The sequence below is a fragment of the Vicugna pacos genome, chromosome 10, assembly GCF_048564905.1.
Source record: "Vicugna pacos chromosome 10, VicPac4, whole genome shotgun sequence".
Classification (NCBI taxonomy): domain Eukaryota; kingdom Metazoa; phylum Chordata; class Mammalia; order Artiodactyla; family Camelidae; genus Vicugna; species Vicugna pacos.
In genome coordinates this window covers 67,683,923-67,698,234 of record NC_132996.1, presented here as the reverse complement: position 1 = coordinate 67,698,234, position 14,312 = coordinate 67,683,923, and the positions used below count along the sequence as shown (strand labels likewise).

General features: G+C 60.6%; 2 protein-coding genes across 3 annotated transcripts in view; one reads left to right on the top strand and one right to left on the bottom strand.

The window, feature by feature from the left end:
* FLRT1 (fibronectin leucine rich transmembrane protein 1) overlaps positions 1 to 12,048 on the bottom strand; it is an 81,532-nt gene extending 69,484 nt beyond the window's left edge. Inside the window, exon 1 of the mRNA XM_072970186.1 lies at positions 11,670 to 12,048. The gene's annotated coding sequence lies outside the window, so the exon portion shown is untranslated. The remainder of the gene's footprint in view (positions 1 to 11,669) is intronic.
* Positions 1 to 14,312, top strand: part of MACROD1 (mono-ADP ribosylhydrolase 1) — a 142,990-nt gene that overhangs the window by 100,728 nt on the left and 27,950 nt on the right. The window lies entirely within an intron of this gene.

The following is a 14,312-nucleotide window of genomic DNA, read 5'->3' as shown; positions in this document are numbered from 1 at the left end:
AAGTCTGATGGTTCAGAACTCCAAGGGGCAGGGCAGGTGGCTCTGCCTCTGCGTACCGTGGTGGCCACTGGAGTGCTCAGCAGGGATGGCACTTAAGAATGGGCTCTGGGTGGTGAGGAACCCAGTGCTCCCCTTCTATGTGAACGGTGGTGAATGTCTTAACCTCGCAGAGCCTCAGTTTCCTCATCTCTAAAATGGGGCAAATAATTGTCCACAACCTGGAGGGCTGCCTTGAGGAATCAATGAGATAATACACATACATGCCTGTCAGCGGACACAGAGCAGAGCTCCACGGACGGCAGTTGCTGCTGTCATTATTACTGTTATTGTTCTTTATTATTATTATTATTATTGTTGACCCTCCAGCTTCAACACCTCCTCCCCAAACCTGAGTCAGACCAGGGGCCAGCACCCTCTAAGGCTGGATCTGTGCACTGGGAGGGGTTTCTGGGTCTCGGCAACATAGACCACACCCATCCTAGGCCATCAGAGGGTTCAGGGTAGCCCCCCACCAGGGGAAGCCCCCAGCCTCCCGCAGACAAGAGTCTCTGTCCCGCTGACCTCAGGTCAGGGCAGGGGCAGTGTGCCGGCACAAAGGCTGGGCTCTGTCTGTGCCTGCGGCGGGGGCAGCTGCCTGAGGAGGGCCCTCCTGCCACAATGAAGTCTTTGAGCAGCTGCCGGCAGGAGCTGAGCTCGCCTTGAAGGCCCCCGGCGTTCACAAGCCCCGTCTGTCTGTGAGGCCACCAGGCCAGGCAAGCAGCTGCCGTGGGGGCAGGGCCCATGCCCACCCTGCTGCTGGGCACACCACCTCCCCAGCCTCCTCTCTCTCAGAGGATGCCTGGCTAGGACAGGTAACAGGCCTAAGAGCCAGGCTGAGCCTCAGGGGGAGGGGGGAGGGCTTGCCCATGTCCCTGCTCTGAAGTGATAGTTCCAGGACTGGCACAAAGAACACGGAAAAGCCCCTATCCCCCCAACCCAGGGCTCTCAGGAAGTCACAGCAGGGCCAGGGCTCTGCCTCTCTACTTCTCTCCATCTCTTAGCCTCAGTTTTCTCATCTGTAAAATGGAGCCTCCAAGTATGTCCCCTACCCCAACCCCCAGAGCATCTGTGAGAATCAAATGAGACCTGCATTTAATGTTCTACTCAGTGACAGGCAGGTATGAGGACTCAGGGATTGCCATCCTGATCACGACACCATCACTTCTCCTTTCTGGGACATGGCTTCATCCCCAGCTCAGCGTGGGTGACCTTGGCCTGGTGACTGAGTCTCTGGTTTCTCCTTTATAAAATAGGCTAATGCCACCACTCCCAGGGCTGCTGGAAAGAGAAAGCCATTTATCAACACACCTCAGACTCAGGAAACCTTGGCTAGATGAATGAACGATTCGACTCCAGGGTTAAGCAGCACCTCGCAGGGGCTTGGGGAGGGGAAGAAGGAGGAATAAAGGTGGGTGGAGGTGGGGTGGGGCAGATGTGTGTGACCTACACCGTCACAGGGAGGCCTGCCAAGTGCCGGGGGGCCAGGAGGCAGGAAGGGCTGGTCCTACAGTCAGTCAGGGAGGGCTTCATGCAGGAGGAGGCATTCACTCAATGTGGGGATTGAGGGTGGTCTGTATACAAGGAACAGCAGAAGTGTGAGCCATGGTATCCACAGGCCTAGTGGGGGACGTCCTGGAGGAGAGTCTGGTGGATCAGCCAGGGCTGGGCTGGGCAAGTCTGAAATGTCAGGCCAAGGGCTTTGGTCAGTGTTTCCAGAAATAGGGAGCCACTGATGATCTCAAAGCCAGTGAGTGACTTGAATTAGGATGAATTCTTTAAATGTCTGGCAGTATCTGTGCTAGAGGGAAAGGGATGGGGAAATTTCCATGTGGCATCCTCTTTTCCACCACTGCAGTTTAAAGAGTGGGTTGGTCAGGAGTGGGTGTAAAGGAGACTTCGGGCCAAGCAGAGCCATCCAGAGCCTAACCCTCTGTGGGGTCCTAGTCCCAAAGCCAGCACTGCCCAGGGCTACTCTGACGTGTCCCTGTGGGCAGCCTAGCACCCAGCATAGGGGATACTTTGAGAACCCAGAGCCAGTCTGGGTTCAAATCCAGCTTTGCCTGGACTTTGTACAAATGACCTCACCTCTCTGGGCCTCCGATTCCATGTCTGTGAAGCGAGTAAATATGCCTGAATTCTGAATTCCTTCCTGTCACCAGAGAGGCCGAGGCCTCTTCCTGTTTTATGGCGTCTGGGGGTGCAAGGACTCATGTGACCACACAGTGGTGACTGCAGGGTTGTGGAGGCCCCCAGTTACTCCCTCCCAATAACCAGCTCCCCCTCCCCACCCTGAAGACCCCAGGAGCCATCTCTTGACTGTGCACCTTCAAGACCCGACAAGATTGCCATCACTTCCACCCTTGCCAGAGTCAGGGCAGCAACAGGCCTCGGCTGCACCCCTAGCCCACATCAGTCTGGTGCTGAACAAGCCACCAGGAGCCCCCCTACCGCCCCCAGACCCCCAGAGGACTTGGCCTTCACCTCCCCAAGGCCTCCCTCCTCCCCGGGCCCAGGCCACCCCAGCCGCACCCTCTCGGACCTTGCTCCTCCTCACCCCAACCTCCTGAATCAGGGGAGGCTGGTGCGCCCCTACTCGAGCTGCCCCACGGAAGGGCCGCGCTGCAAAAAGCTGAGTAAATAATGACATTTCCTCCTCTTTCCTGCGCTCTTCGCCCCTTTCCCTCCACAAATAAATTATCAACATGCCGAGGTCCCGGCGGAGCGGAGCATATCGCAGGGAACAATGAAAAAGCTTTTAATAGGATTCCAGGAGCTGCAGCCACTCGCTCTGGGCCCTAATGGAGATTGCTCCGCGACCGCAGGCCGCCCGCGCCCCCGCGCCCCCCGCGCCGCCAGCTCCTCCCGGGCCCGCGGGCAGTGCGGCCCGGCTGGGCCGCCCGCTGACGTCACGGCCGCGGCTGGCGGCAGAGAAGCGGGAGGCGGCGGCGGCACGTGCCGCCACCCGGCCTGCCCACCCCCGGCCCAGCGGGCGGGAGGCTGACCCCGCCAGCCCAGCTCTCCTTCCAAGGCACCTCCGCGGGGAGCCCTCCCCTGACTCCTCACCCCACTCGGGTTAAATGACGCCACATTTCATTCACCAAGGAAAGCACACAGTATGGCGTCAGGGAGGGCAGGCTGAGTGGAGGACGCCCGGGGAGGGGTGAAGTGGAGGCGGAAGCACGACAGAGATGAAGCTTGGGCCCTGGAGACCCCTGCACCTCGGTTTCCAGTCTGCGAGGGCATTTGTAAGGACCCAGGCAAGACTGGGACCAAGGGTAGCTCCATTGCTGCCCCCTCCACGGTGTGACCTTGGGCGAGTCACTTCAGCTGTGTCTCCAATTCCTGGGGGTAAAATCAGGATAATAAGAGAGCCTGCCTCCAAGGTTTATTGGGGGGATGAAGCCAGCTAATACCGCCGAGATTGTAGCAAGTGCAGTCTGTCGGCCACTATCTCTAGGACAATGACCACCATCTCCTTATGTGGGGGAGGAGGTCAGATGCCCTATTCTGGCTGTGCAACTTCAGTCCAGTCACTTTGTCTGTCTGTGCCTCAGTTTTCTCTTCTGTAAAATGGGCTGCTATGAAGCCTCAGAGGGATCCTGCAGAGTCCCTAGCATGATGCTCCGTGGCATGTGGTGTAAACAGTAAACACTCGATAAAGGCAGCCATATGGCCTCTCTGCTGCCCTCACAGGACGGATCTAGTCACACTGGCCCCTATGCCAGGCTTCCACCCCAAGGCTTGGCACACAGGAGGCACCTGTTAAATACCCAAGGAGGTCCTGCCTTACCCCATACCAGGGGAGTCATTCTGGGCAGAAGGTGACTTTGGAACACAAGCTCTCCCTGTTCACAACTTGGACCCTAACACCTCTCACCTCCCAACTCATTGCTTCCGGAGCCCTCAGGGGCCCAGTTCTCCCCAATCGCCCCAGAGTTACCCACACTCCAACCTGCCCCTCATCACAGCTGAGTGGTCTGCAGTCCCCTCCCCTCCCCCATCTACCCACCTGCTACCCACCTGGGCTGCAGACCTCAGGGGCCAACCTCTGCCCCATGAGGGGGCCAGTGAGTTCAGCAAATGCGTGGTGAGCTTCCTGGCCAGGAAGGGTGGGCGCTCCTGAGGGCAGGAGGCTGGTGTGCATAGCCCTCCCTGGGGCCCTGAGCTCCTCGGAGTCCCAAGCAGGGCCAGCATCCCAGCCCCAAGTCTGGCAGGAGCCTGACCTATTTGCTAAAGTACAGTAACTGCTGGTTCCTCCAGAGCCCTTCCGTGGACACCATCACACTGAATCTTCACACTGACCCTGGGAAGTGTGCCCTGTTGGTCCATTTCACAGATGTGGAGACTGAGGAATAGAGAGGGGAAGTAAGGCATCCAGGGGCACCCAGCTGATAAGTAACAGAGGTAGGATTAGAACCCAGGTCCACCAGACGCCACAGCCTGGGCACTGTCATTTCACTGCCCAGCTGCCTCGTGGTGAAGCCTGACTTCCACATGGCCTTGGAGGAGGCCTCTCTCCACTCTGTGCCTCAGCCTCCCTCCTCACAGTGGAAAGCCAGGCAGAGCGGGGATGTGACACTGCCCAGCCCTCTCGGCAGCCCAAGGCTGGCGGGGTCTCAGGGCTCAGAGTCCCAGAGCCATGATGCTGGTGAGCACTTTGGGGCCTGGCAGTCCAACCCCTTGGCCAGCAGTAGTGGGGAAACCGAGGCACAGAGAGCCCCAGTCTCTGACTAGGGGGGTAGGGGATTGTGTGTGGTATGTCTCCCTGGGACAAGTGGGCAGACTAGAGGGGGTGCAGACCATTGGTGGGGGAAGGTCTTCCAAGACCTTTGCTGCCCTCTCTCTGCTAGGAGCCCTCCCTCTGTTCACTGGCCAGCCCTGAGCACCCGGCCAACCCTCTCATCCCCTGCTGGCTCCAAGCAGGTGGCCCTGCCCCGTGCCAGCCTGACTGCGGGGCTCCCTCCTGGGTTAGGCTACAAGGCTGACCATCTCCAGGGCTCCTCAGCTGGAGCAGGGTTTGGGAGGGGGCTCTCACCCTGGCTTCTCACTCCTTTGCACCCACCCCCTTCCCAGAGAGGGACACAGTGAAAGCATATGGGCGACAGACAGCCCCGTCTATGGGGTCAGGATTGGCAGGGGCTGCACAGGAAGAGGCCCTGGGCTGGGTGGGTGGCATCAAGGCCCTTCTTAGCAGCAGGGTCCTGGAGAGGGGGTGGGCTGTAGGGTTCATTCACCAGAGCCAGGCTCAGCTCGCTCAGGGAAGGCAGGTTAAGAGGGTGGGTGTGAGCATGTGTGTGCAGGAGTGTGAGTGTGTGTGAGCGTGCAGGTGTGAGCACAGTGAATATCTATCTCCCGTCCTGATCTGGTCCTGCCACCACTGGGACTGTGGATAACTCAGCTGTGGCCAGCTCCGGGCCTAGCCCACCCCAGGCAGCTTCTCTGAGAGAATGAGCCCCCCCCCCGCCCCAAATGAACCTGAGCCCCCTACTCAGGGCAGGGGCAGCCCAGCCCTGTCTAGGAGCCCGGAGCCCAGCAGGCCTGCCGGCAACCAGATTCCCCTGAGACAGAACCAGTCGGTCTGGCAGAAGAGCATGTTTTAATTTTTTTTTTTTTTTGGCAGGAGGAGAGGTGGGATTAGGTTTGTTTATTTATTTGTTTGTTTAATGGAGGTGCTGGGGATCGAACCCAGGACTTCGTGCATGCTGAGCATGCACTCTACCACTGAGCTATACCCTCCTCCTCTCAGAAGAGCATGTTTTCAATGAAGGTCATCCCAGGAAAGCCACAGGCAGCTCCTGGGCAGGGTCTGCAAGGATCCTGGGTCCGGCCCATGTTTGATCCAGGACCCAGGGGTGGTGTGTCGCTTGAGGGGCAGCTGAGTCTAGAGGAGTCCCCAGGAGTCCCCAGGAGTCCCAGCTGGTAGGATGGACCCTCCGCTGCCACCCACAGCAGCTCCTGAGGCAGTTCAGCCACGGCTTCATCTTTCACTCGTCCGTTCATCTACCCTGCACCACACTGAGCACCTACTATGTGCCATGTCCCCTATGGCTGCACCAGTGAGGCAGACAGACAGACACAACTCCTGCCCTCAACCCATCCCTGCCGCATGGGGCCTCTGACCCCTCATCCCCAGCCCCACCACCACTCAGGACCAGCCAGCCAGGCAGCTCCCGCCCGGAGAGGCCCAGGGCACCTGCCACTACCCCCTGAAAACTCAGCTCTCCCCTCTACTCCACCAGGCAGCCCTTGGCAGCCCGCCCCCAGGAAAATCCCATCCTGGCGCCAGGACTGGTTCCTGGGCAGCACTTCCCAGGCGTCACCAGGGGTGGAGGGTGGAGGGGCGACCAGTCCATGAGAGCAATTTGCTGCTTGTGTAGATAAATGCCACCGTCCTCTCCTCCAAAGTGAGTCCCCTTTTCTTTTCTCTCTTCCTCCCTCCAGCTCTCTCTCTCTTTTTTTTTACAGTTTGCTAAATCTGTTGTAGTCTGGTGCCAACGATTAATTCAGGCAGAAGGAGGGAATGGGGAGCAAAAAACATGCTGTCACAGAGCTGCTTCTTGGGAGCAGAGCACACGGGAACGGCCGGGGCCAGCACCTCAGCCACCCCGGTTTTAATCCCAGTTTCAATTAAGTACAAAGCCATCCCCCAGAGGCCCAGCCGCTGCCTCCCTGCCTGCGAGTCCCCCACCCAACCCCCAAAGAGCAGAGCCTACAGCACCTGCGCCCCTTCCACCCTCTGGATGCCTGGGAGGCAGTGTCCCCTAGTGGTTAGCTGAGCCCCATACAGCTGGGTCCTGGTGCCTCCAGGAGACCTGGCCTTCACTCGCTTCCCTAGCCCCTCTGTCCAGTGTCCCATCCCCGAGCTGAGGGACATTCAGAGCCAGAAGAGGGTTTGTCACCAGCACCCATCAGTCTGTACCGGAACCCCTGCCCCATTACAGACAAGCCCAAATATTCTCCCTCCTGGCCCAGCAGAGGCTGGGTCAGGCTGCCCACACAGGCAGACACACAGCTCTCAGGAACAGGGGACTGATCGAGCCCAGGAAGCCCACCCTTCCAAGGGCTCACCCAGGAGGACTAGGCAGAAGGTCACTGAGGCAGGTCCAGGAGTCCAAGAGATGGAGAAAGGCCAGCAGAGACCCAGGAAGACAGACCACAAGCTCCAAACAGACCCACTGTCCAGATGCCTCCCCGGCCCCCTGTGCTCCTCACACCGGCCAAGGGGTCCACACGCAGCCCCTTATGTGGGTTCCGTCCTCCAGGCCCCTCGTTCCTGCCCCTCCTCCTCACCGACGCTGCTCCACCTTCACGTCCTTGGCTCAAGCACCCCCTTCCCTGTTCCCAGCCCCCAGCAGGCTCCCCTATCAGCCCACCTCACAGGGCTGCCTTCCCGCCTTCAGAGTCCAAGGTTCCGTGGGAGGGGAAGTATCTGATGCTGTCTGACCCCCACTCCCAACTACAGCTCCCTGAGGGCAAGACTTGCAGCTGCTCATTTCCCTCCTTTCCTCCCAGAGCCCAGCACAGTACCTGGCCCCTGACCATGACCCATGCTCGATGCCAAATGAATGAATGAATGAATGAGGGAGGGATGGACTGACGGAAAGAAAGACTGAAGAGCCAGGGAGCCAAACAGGGCACCTTGTGAGCCAACCCCTTACCCCACGAAATAACGCCTATGGCGGGTGGGGTCTCCCCATCCCTCCCCCGCCCCTCCCCCATGCTCACTGGTCCCAGCTCCACAGGGTGGGAGGCAGCACGCGCAAGTCCACGGTCGGAGTTTCAAAACCCAGGGCTGCAGTGAATCCAGCAAACAGCTTCCACAAGGCGAGTCAAGGCCCCCAAATGCTGACATCATCTGCAGAGCCACTGACCCCAGGGAGCGGCTGGGCTCTGGGGGCCGCAGGCAGCGGTAAACAGACATCCACTCGCCGCTCAGGCAAACAGGCCTGCACAAACACGGCCTTCTCTCCGTGGAGCCCTCTCTGCTCCAGCTGCTGCTAGGGGATGCCATGCTGGCCCGCATGGGGGACGGGGCATGGCAGGAGCACCCTGGGGTCACGCTGTCCTCTCCCCTGTCTTTTCCTCAGGCCATCCCCCCACCCCCCAGCCTTCTTGGGGTGACTGCCTCACAGCAGAGGACAGTATGCAGCTGCCTTATACCCTGGCACAAGCCGGAGCAGGCCTGAACTCTGTCTCAGGGAGAGTAACCCAGGTTCTGGGGAGGGGGCCCCCAAACTCACATATCAAGGGCAGCAAGCAGGCCTGAGGCCTGCACCAGCCTCACCCTCCCCGAGCCCTGGCGGCTTTTCCCGATGGTGAGCAGCCCCCACCCACCCCACTGCAGGCATTTAGGACCTCCAGCCATGCCCACGTCCCTCACACCCCTCCTGGTCTGTATACTTACTCACGGCCCACACACCCCATCCCATGAGGGCTCCAAGGCAAAAACCCCTCGCCCTCACCCCCATTGCTCCTGGACATCCCTGCATCTCTGGGGCTGGGCACTGGAGCTGACGACCCCAGCCAGCAGGTGGCTGAGATCCCACCCGGAATGGGCTTTGGGGGCTCGGGGCGGGGGGTGGCTGAGGTGGTCCTTCCTGCTACTCCAAGGCCTAAAGAAGCTGAAAGCCCTCAGCCCAGCGTGAAGCAGGGGTGGGGATCACAGTGGTGGCCACACTGCTAGGCATAAACTCTGCTAAAAGCTTCACATGCATCATCTCATAGTGGGAACCCCTAAGGTGGATACTGGTATTACCCCACTTTACAGATGAGGATATTGAGGCCCAACAAGATCCAGGAACTTGCTGGAGGGCAGCAGGCCAGGCTGAGAAACCTTCCCCAGGAACCACAAGTTCCTAGGACCCTGGAGCAGAAGGGTTGTTCCAGCCAGACCCCTGCACAGCCCCAGACAAGCCCCATCTCTGTGATCAGGCCACTTCTCAGCCCTGACTCTAGGGCAGCCTGGCTGGCTGGGGAGCTGGCTGCCAGCAGGTCCCCAGTTCCCAGAGGACACACACCACGGGGCAGGGCCTTCTTCTGCTCATAGTCAGTCATGAGCCATCTGCCCCTTCCCCAGGAAGGGGGCAAGCTGCCCTGCCCCGCCCAGTACTGCCTCCCTGCCCTGCCTGCTGCCTCTGCCTGCTGCCTCTGTCCCACCTGACTGGGCAAAGGTGGCTGTGCCCAGCAGGCCACAAGGGCTTCATCCTCCCCTGCAGCAGGGAAGCCTCTTCTTGACAAATGCCACCACACTGGGCCTCTGCAGGCAGTCAGCAGGTTCCAAGCCTGCCTCTCTGTCCCTTGACACCCACCATTTGAGGTCCCGTCCATCTCTCAGCTAACTTAGAGGCGAGTACAGACACTACCTGCCCCTCTTTTGTGCACCGCCCTTCCCTCCTGTCCCACTCTCAGGATGTGCACTCATTCTCACAGCGTGCGGCAGCCGCTCTATCCCCCCGTGCAGGCAAGGAAGTGGGGTCCCCATGGGTGAAGGCTTGGGGTCACCCAGTGGGCGACAGGGGCTCAGCCACCAGGCCTCAGTCTGCACAGAGCTGAGTCCTGCAGACCAACGCCCTCCTCACAAAGCCCTGACAGCAAGTGATGCAATGGGGTGACAACACCCCTCCCCACTGCCTCCTTAGAGACCAGCTGGATGGACCTCCCAGGAGCTGGCGATGGGAGGCCTCGGGGAGGTGTGGGGTGGCAGGGGGACACCACGGAGAGTGCTGCTTCTGAGGGTCAGTGCTGGAATCTGACCCCCAACCCCAGCCCTCCAAGACTTCTGCAGGTGCCCGCAGACCTTGGGGACCCCTTCAACCCAGGAGCAGGACATCTGTCAACCCCACCCATTTTATAATACATCCTGGCCCCCCCCAAACTCAGCCTCAGGGGGTCAGTACAGTCAATCCATTTTACTGACAAGGGAAACTGAGGCTCAGAGAGGCAGAGGGACTTTCAACCAGTAAGTGATAGGATGGAGGCATACAGACTGAGGTCTAGGGGACATCGCAGCAGACTACAGCAGCCCCAGGGCATGCCTGCTTAAACTCATGCTGGGTGGCTTTTTACAGAAGAGTGTCCAGTCCCGGTGTCTATGTGAGATCACAGGGCCTGGGGCACACATAGCTCCCCCCATACACAGACACCCTGTCTGCTCTCCTCTCTCTTCCTCTCAAACCTGCCCATGGCCAGCCCCTCAGCCAGGATGTGACAGCCCGTCAGACCTACCAGGGCCCCCTCTCTGCCTGCTCAGCTGGGCAGTAACCCCTCCTGGGCATGGGTCCTGGCAGCTCAGGCCATTTCCATTTAAACCCCTGAGGAAGCCCTGAACAGTCGCCCACGGAGTCAGCACCAGCTGACAGGTGATGTTTGCACCTCTCCTCCTGGGGCTGGCAGGAAGAGATGCAGTTGGCTTTTACTCCAGAAACCTGAGTCTGGAGCCCCTGAGCGTGGCCACCTTCCCCATGGCTGCTTGAGCAGAGAGGGGCATGCCCCAGCCCATATCCCTCTGTCAGTGGCATCCTGCATTCTGTGGGGCTCTGTGCCCCAACACAGGCAGCCTCCTCCCCAACTCCTAAGCCACCTGGGGAGGGAGAGAGGAGGGACTGGTTTCTGTTTTCCCTGAGGGTGCAGGGGCCAGGGTGGGACAAGGCAGGACCCAGCTGCCCCCTCCCCACCTCCTAGTCTACGCTTTATTTATTCACATCAGGGCTCTGGCTTGGGCTACAGGGGCTTTGCACACCCCAGCTGGGCTGTGTTCTCTTAAAACCACTCACCCTAGAGAGCCTCCCAGCCCTCCAGGGCCACCGAGAAGCCTGGGGCAGCTCCCTGATGTGATGCTCCACAACTTTCTCCTCCTTGGAGAGCTGTGATCAGCCACGGTTCCTGCAGCTGGGCAACAACCAACAACACTCCCCAGCCTTCCGCCCCTGGGCCTTCAGTCCCCGCGAGGAGGAGCAGGCACCCGGCCTCCGGCTTGAGGGGGGCACCTGCTGCCCACCGCCTCCCACCGCCTCAAGCCCAGTGGTCGCACTGTTCTAGCCGCCAGGTGCACCGCCCTGGCCGCCTGCCCCGCACCGGGCTGACCGTCCACTGCGCGCACAGGGAGGGAAGTTGGAGGCTGCTTATGCCCCCCTTGAAGTCGTTTTAAAAATAAAACCTCGCTCCAACCGTGACTCACGCGGCTGGTGGGGACCGGAGCGCGGCGCCCTGGCCGGCCGGCTGCCTCTCTCCGCGCGCCCTAGCCCGCCGGTTCCCGGGGACTGGGCCAGAGCCGAACCGGCCAGCCCAGCTTGGCGACCCCCGCGGGTAGGGGCTCCTGCCTGGGGGCGCAGCAAGGGCTCGGGCTCCGACCGAGCCCCCGCCCTTTCCAGCCTCTGCTGAAGAGAGCGAAGCCGCTGGCCGCGCACCCGGTGCCTCCCCGTGGCGAAGCCAGCGCCGCGGGTACTCGGCTGTCCACTCGGGGGCCCCCACCCCAAATCCCAAAGGCTGCTCGGTCCCGGAGGCAGCTGGGCAAAGCCGGGCAGCCGGATCCCGCGACGCCTCCCTGCGCTCCCCCACCCCGCCCCGCTGGCCCCATAGCCCCGTCCTGCGCGCGCGGACCCAGGCCCCCCGCCCCGTGCATCCTTCCTTACCTGCGCAGCGGCCGGGGAGGCGGGTCTCCTCGGGAAACTTTGCGGTGACAGCTGGAGCCTCAGGGGTTATTCCAAGGAACGGGCGGGAACCGGAGCCCGAGGGCGCCCAGGGGGGCCCGGGAGAGGAGACCCCAGCGCTCCGCGGAGCGCGGTGGCGGGCCCGGGGCGGAGAGCGCGCGGCGGCGCATCTGCCCGGCTCGGGCGCCCGGCGTAGCCGCGGGGGGCGTGCGCGGGGGTGCGCCTGGCGGCCGGGGTGCGTGTGCCCGGGTAGGTGCGCTCGGCGGGGCGAGGGCCAGCAGCGGTGCTTGCGCGAGCGGCGGCGGCGAGCAGGGCGCGGGGAATCAGGCTGTGCGGCCGCCTCTCCCCTCGCGGCAGCGGCGGCGGCGGCAGCGGCAGCGGCGGGGGCCGTGCGTGCAGGCGCGGAGCGGGGAGGGAGGGGAGGAGGGGGGAAGAAGGGGGAGGCAGCGGGCGGGGAGGAGGCGACGGGGGCGGGGGCGCCGCGCTGCGCACTGGCCGGCGGGACCCGGCGCGGGAGGCTGCGCCGCTGCGCGGGGACTCGGGCCCAGCCTGGGAGAATCGGCCTTCGCGTCCCACTCCCCCTACCCACCGCTAAAATGGATGGGGGGGGGCAGAGAGGTTGGGGTGTTGGTCCTGGGGGGAGGGGGAAGGAGGGAGGTTCCCAAAGCCAGCCTCCAGCTCGGGGGCGGGGAGAGAGAAAAGGGTTCTCACTCACGCTCACGCGCCACCTCCCCTCCTCTCTGCACCCACTCATTCATCCATCCTTTCACCCATCCATCCGTTCATTCATTCATCTGTGTACCCATGCATTCATTCACAAACAGGTACCCACCGCCTCCTCTGCGTGCCAGGGTAACCCCTTTCTCCCTGTCTGACGCCCCTTCCCCACTGGGACCCTCTCACCTGCCTTGCTCCCAGGTCAGATCCCAGCCCCGCTTTCCCCTCATTAGCTGACTGTGACCTTGAGCAAGTTACTTAACCTCCAAATCTCAGTGTCCCCCGTTATAAAATGGGAGCATTAACAACTTACTTCCAAGGGTTAACAGCAGGGTGAAGGAGACCTTGAAAAGGAAAGTGGCTAGGGCCATGCCTGGCACACATTAGTGACAGGAAATGTCTACACCTGTTGTGTGGGGTCCAGTGTGGTGGTAGGGGTGGACTAGACCTCCCTCCTCTGAGCCTGGGAAGTTCCCATGCTCTCAGCCTTCTCTGGGATACTAAGGAGTTCTCTGTCTGCCTGGCATCCCTAGACCAGACCTTGTCACAGAGCTCAGTCATCTGGTCCTGCCACCCTTCTCCCTAGAGGGCTGCTCTGAGTGAGTCCTTGCCTCTATCTAGAACCTGCCCACCTCCACCCAGGCCCCACTGCTTGCAGGTCCATGCCCAGACTCCCCACAATCTGGCTGGGACCCCTCCTCCCAGTCCCATCCCAGCACCTCCCACCCACTATCCCAACTGCAGGCCCGTGTTAGACCTTGCAGGAGCCCAGCACACCCTGGGCTTTGCTGTCCTTTAAGGCCTGGCCAAGCCACCTCTCCTCTGGGATGCCCTCCCAGCTTCTCCCTAGGGGAAGGTCATCCTAAGGAATATCAGCCCCTCTCTCCCCCGCATCCTGTGCTCTCCCATCCCAGGAGCAGGCTGAGGCCTTCCCTGAGGCTGCTGCCTCGGTCCTCACAGTGAGCACCCCTTCATTGGCCCTTCTTGCCTCTCCCTCCTCACCCCTCTATCCCTGCTTCCCTCTCCTTATCTCCCTTTCTTCTGCTTTATACTCAATTCACCAAACAGCTATTTTTTCCTCCCAATTTTTATTTATTGTCCAAACACCATCACATCAACAATAAAGGAAAGAAAAATCACCCACAACACCACCGCCCTGTGGCGTCAACAGCCTCCATTCTTCTGCTCCCTTCCAGGCTTATCCATTCCCTGTCGGCTGTAACTTTTATGGAGATATGGTTTCCGTTCCGCCTCCCTAGACCCCCAGATGGACGTGAGGGCCCTGGGGCTCCATCATCCCTCCATCGTGGCACTTAGCACCTTGCTGGGGAATTATGTGCCTGTCTTCCTCCTCTTCTGAACTGAATCCCTTGAAGGAGGGACTCCTTTCCATTCCCACCACCCCCAGGCCTAGCACAGTGCTGGCACAAAGCAGGCATTCAGGGCCCCGGAGTGGAGTGGATCGTATGGATATAGCTGTATTTGACAGATTGCATTTAGATATCAAAATACCATCTTCATAATAGTGTTTTTTATGGCTGCATGATATTCCAACAAGCTGATGTACCCTAACTTACTCAGCCATGCCTGGCAGCTGCAGACAATTCAAAGAATATTTATGGAGGTCCACGGTGCAGGGGGCATTTTGGGGACCAAAGGCCAAAGGGAATCAGGCTCTGCTGGACCCCATCCTAGCAAAACCAGAAATCCAGCCAGGGGGTGGGTACCTAGGCAGTTAGGGTTTAGCAGGATCTTGCTGAAACAGACATCATTACCATGTGACTCCGGGATACAGAGGCCAAGTGCTCTGCAACATCCAAGGTAGCTTCCAGGGGAGGCTCCAGGGGAGCCAGGGGAGGTGGCTCTTGAGGTGGTCTTGGAGGGCCAGGAAGAATGTTCTAGGCGGAC